The sequence below is a fragment of the Heterodontus francisci genome, chromosome 35 (genome assembly GCF_036365525.1).
Source record: "Heterodontus francisci isolate sHetFra1 chromosome 35, sHetFra1.hap1, whole genome shotgun sequence".
Classification (NCBI taxonomy): Eukaryota; Metazoa; Chordata; class Chondrichthyes; order Heterodontiformes; family Heterodontidae; genus Heterodontus; species Heterodontus francisci.
In genome coordinates this window covers 22,356,007-22,360,905 of record NC_090405.1, presented here as the reverse complement: position 1 = coordinate 22,360,905, position 4,899 = coordinate 22,356,007, and the positions used below count along the sequence as shown (strand labels likewise).

Here is a 4,899-nt window from a genome sequence, read left to right as displayed (position 1 = left end):
AGCAGCAGAAACTCCACAGTCTGTCAGGGTTAAAGAAACATTGCAATGTGAGGATACAGCGAAGTGGTTTGATTGGGTCGATGGAGACATGATTCCACTTGTGGTGGTGTCTGAAGCAAAGGCCAGAAATACAAAATTGTCAGTAATAAAAGAAATGAGGAATTCATGAAAAATGTAGTAACGTAGTGAATGGTTAGAATGTGGATAGAATAGAAAGTGAGATTGGATGGACAGAAGCAGTCTGAAAGGATGGCTGAAACAAAAGGTGAGTGCCCTGAAACGTTAACTGTGTTTCTCACAGCACAGATGCTGCCAGAGCTGCTGAACATTTCCAGCACTTTCTGTTTTTATTTCAGCATTTGCAGGATGTTGCTTTGATCTGAAAAAAAATGAATGATTGGCTGGGGGGTTCCAGTGAAATTCCACAGCAGCTAATAAATCCTGATCTGTCAGTGGCTCGTTGGTCTAGGGGTATGATTCTCGCTTAGGGAGTATGGTTAATTAACATGCGAGAGATCCCGGGTTCAAGTCCCGGACGAGCCCTGGTCTGCTGGCATTTTTAGATTAAGGTTATCGATTGGTTTCAGCCTTGCAAAAGGTGGAATTGACTTCCATGCGGAGCTGGCTTGAGGACCAGACAACTGGATTCAAAGAGCTTGTCGACAAAATTGCAATTAACTAAATGTGCAGATAGCCAAGTGGGAATATAAAGTTGTTGCTGTAATTGTGACCTGACTCCAAAAACATCTGGACTGGAATGGAATGGAATTCTTCAGTGTTTCTGTTGTTTGGTTTGCATTGACTCATCGATTTTCTTGTTTTTCACTTTGTCGATGCCTTTGAATAATTGTGGATCCTTCTTCAGGGTGTCTCCTTTCACCAGGTAGTTCTGACCTCCGATGATGTTGATTGTAATCAGCTTCAATTCGCTGATAGTTTTGGAAGTGAGCAGATTTCCTTTGCTTGAGTCTACAACATGGAACTCAGTCTGACATGTGGACCCATGGGAGGATTTGAATGCCATCCCTGCGTTGGAGTTGCATCCATCCAATAAGAGACCGAGTAGAAGTGACAGTTCTGTCAGTCGAATATGAGACTTTTAATGGCAGGGTTGTGAGTTTGAGTGCCATTCTGTTTTTCCCTTTTTTAAGGCTTCATGAGCAGAAAGTACAGGGAGTGTTCGAAATGAGCAAGTCTCGCTTTGATTCAGGACTCTTACCTCTCAGCAGCATCTCACGATGAAAGATTGAATTTGATCTCATTTCATTCTCAGCTCGGGGTCTGTGCGGCTCAGTGGCACTTCTGGCTGTCTCCCGCTTCACAATCCATCAGTACTGAGAAAGCAATGAGGAATATTACTCACATGTTGTGTTCTTTAATTTTTTGGAAAACTTCAATGTATGTATTTTCTTCCAAAACAAGGACACCAAGTCACTGTTAACGTCGGGCTGAAATAGCTCAGTTGGGAGAGCGTTAGACTGAAGATCTAAAGGTCCCTGGTTCAATCCCGGGTTTCAGCAATTTTGCTTCCTTATGCGTCCCTTGCCTTGGTTCTGATTTTCCAGTTGCACAATTTACTTTGAGATTATTTACCAAGCACCAGTGGATTGAATTTGAGAAACAACACAGAATCATTTACAACATAGAAGGTGGTCATTTGGCCTATCACGTCCATGCTGGCTCTCCCCGGAGCAATCTAGTCAGTTCCACTCACCAGCTCGATCCCTTTCCTCCTGCAAGTTTCTTTCCTTCAAGTATCCATCCAATTTCCTTTTCAAATCATTGATTGTCTCTGCTTCCACCACACTCGTGGGCCAAGACATTACCACCCACAACATAAAAAATTCCACCTCATCAAGGATGGGAAATACTTACATCTTCTATATTTGCTTATTCTCTATTTCTATGAGAATAGACTGGCAGTCAACATGAAAGGAAACCCAAAAATCTTCGAGCAGCATGTAAATGATAAGTGGGTAGTAAGAGGTTGAGTCGGGCCTATTAGGGACAAAAAGGATAATATAAGCTTAGAGGTGCAGGGCAATGTTAATCTACTTAATGAGTACTTTGCATCAGTGATCACTAAGGAAGTGGAATTTGACAAAATATCAGTAGAAGTGAAGAGAGTAGAGTCAATGGAGAGGGTACAAATTGAGAGAGGGAGGTACTAAAAAGGCTGGCTGTGCTTAGGGAAGATAAATCACCTGGTCCGGATGGCTTGCATCCCAGGTTGCGAAAGGAAATGTGGCTGCAGATAACAGAAGGGTTCAGTATAATCTTCCAATCTTCCCTGGATACGGGGGAGGTGCCAGAGGATAAACAGTGGCAAATGTGACGCCCTTATTCAAGAAAGGGTGTCAGGACAGACTGGGTAACTACAGGCTAGTTAGATTAACAGCAGTGGTGGGTAAGGTTTTAGAAAGAATAATCAGGGTAAAAAATCAACAGTCACTTGGAGAGGTTTGAGTTAATTAAGGAGAGTGAGCATGGATTTATAAATGGGAGTTCATGCTTGACTAATCTAACTGCATTTTTTGATGAACTAACAGAGCAGGTTGATGAAGGGAATGCAGTGGATGTTGTTTATATGGATTTTAAGGAAGCGTTTGACAAGGTACCACATAAAAGGGCGGTTCACAAAATTGAGGTTCGTGGTATAGGAGGGTCAGTGTCCAATTGGATAGAAAATTGGTTTAAGGACAGAAAACAGCGAGTCTTATGAAATGGTTCTTTGTCAGACTGGAGGATAGTCGACAGAGGTGTTCCCCAAGGGTCAGTGCTAGAACCACTGCTTTTTTTGCTAAAGATAAATGACTTGGAGCTTGGAATACAGAGTAGAATCTCAAAATATCCCGATGACAACAAACTTGGAGGAGTGGCTAACAGTGAGGATGATATGAACTGCCTGCAACAGGACAATGATAGGCTAGCAGAATGGGCAGACAGGTGGCAGATGGAATTTAACAGTGATAAATGTGAGGTGATTTATTTTGGCAGAAGGAATAGGGAGAGGCAATATATACTTAATGGCACAGTTCTAAAGAGTGTGCTGGAATAGAGGGACTTGGGGTTCATGTGCATCAATCTTTGAAGGTGGCAAGACATATCGCGAGAGTGGTTAGCAAAGTATATGGGATCTTGGGCTTTATAAATAGAGGCATTGAGTACAAAGCCGGGAAGTTATGCTGAACCATTATAAAGCTCTGATTCGGCCCCAATTGGAGTGTTGCTTCCAGTTTTGCTCAGCAGGCTTTAGAAAGAATGTGAGGGTCCTTGAGAGGACGCAGAGGAAATTCACCAGAATGGATCCAGGGATGGAGGATTTTAGTTACAAGGTTAGGTTGGAAAAGCTAGGGTTGTTCTGCCTGTATCAAACGAGAGTGAGGGAAGAATTGATAGATGTGTTTTAGGCTATGACAGTTTTAAATAAGTTGGCACGGAAACATTGTTCCCGTTAACTATTGGTACAAGGACTAGGGGACACAGACTGAAGGTTTTGGACAGGAGATACAGGGGGAATGTGCGGAAGAACTTCTTTACACAGTGATTGGTGATGATCTGTAACTCGCTGCCCACGAGGGCGGTGGAAATGGAGACAATCGAGGATTACAAAAGGAATTTGAATGGGCACTTGAAGGAAATAATTTTACAGGGCTATGGGGATCGAGCAGACAAGTAATAACTCGTCTCCACTCCTAGTATTTCTAAATCCCACACATTCACTATCATGTGAACAATTATTTCCTGTTGTGTCTCTCTCAGATTTGTAAACTTCACTGTATTGGAGTGAAGTGACATCTACTGGCAAGAGACAAGAACTGCCGTGATGAGATCAGCCATGATTGTATTGAATGGCAGAGCAGGCTCGAGGGGCTGAATTGCCGACTCCTGCTTCTAGTTCTTATGTTCATAGAATCACACAGCACAGAAGGAGGCCATTCGGCCCCATTGTGCCTCTGCTGACTCTCTAACAAAAAGATGCAATTAGTCCAACCCCCTGCCTATTTCCCCATAATCCTGGAGAATTTCACTTTGAAATATTTGTCCAATTCCTTTATGTAAGTTATAATTGAATCTGTTTCCACCACCCTGTCAGACAATTCATTCCAAATCCGAATCAGTTACTGGGTTAAAAGATCTCTCCTCACCTCCCCTTGACATTTTTGGCCAATTATTTTAAATCTGTGTCCTCTGGTTACTGACCCCCAGGACATTGGAAACAGTTTCTCCCTCTCTACCGTATGAAAATCCTTCATGATTCTGAACACCTCTATTAAATCTTGCCTTAACCTTCTCTACTCTGAAGAGAACAATCCCAGCTTCACCAGCCTGTCCAGAGAACTGACACCCCTCATCTCTGGGATCATTCTAGTAAATCTCCTCTGAACTGTCTCAGAAGCTTTGATGTCCTTTCTAAAGCCTGGTGCCCAGAACTGGACACATTACTCGAGCTGAGATCGAGCCAACGACGCCCCCATCCCACGAACGAATAAAAAAACGCTCCCTAACCAGTCCCCAATTCTTAAGCATTTATAGACGCTCCCTGCCCAGTCCCCAAATCTTATTCATTTAGAAACGCTCCCTGCCCAGTCTCCAATTCTTATCGATTTACAGACGCTTCCTGACCAGTACCCAATTCTTATCGATTTACAGATGCTTCCTGACCAGTACCCAAATCTTATTCATTTAGAGACGCTCCCTGCCCAGTCCCCAATTCTTATCCATTTACAGACGCTCCCTGACCAGTACCCAAATTTTATTCATTTAGAGACGCTCCCTGCCCAGTCCCCAATTCTTATCCATTTACAGACGCTCCCTGACCAGTATCCAAATGTTATTCATTTGGAGACGTTCCCTGCCCAGTTCCCAATTCTTATCCATTTACAGACGCTCCCTGAC

The 4,899-nt window shown here is 43.1% G+C and overlaps 2 non-coding genes across 2 annotated transcripts; both read left to right on the top strand.

Moving 5' to 3' along the window:
* Positions 1-454: 454 nt before the first annotated feature.
* On the top strand, positions 455-543 carry trnap-agg (transfer RNA proline (anticodon AGG)). The gene is given in 2 exon segments: positions 455-490; positions 508-543. It is a non-coding gene; the product is annotated as a tRNA-Pro (tRNA).
* Positions 544-1,447: 904 nt separating this feature from the next.
* Positions 1,448-1,520, top strand: trnaf-gaa (transfer RNA phenylalanine (anticodon GAA)). Its single transcript has one exon. It is a non-coding gene; the product is annotated as a tRNA-Phe (tRNA).
* The last annotated feature ends 3,379 nt before the right edge of the window (positions 1,521-4,899 follow it).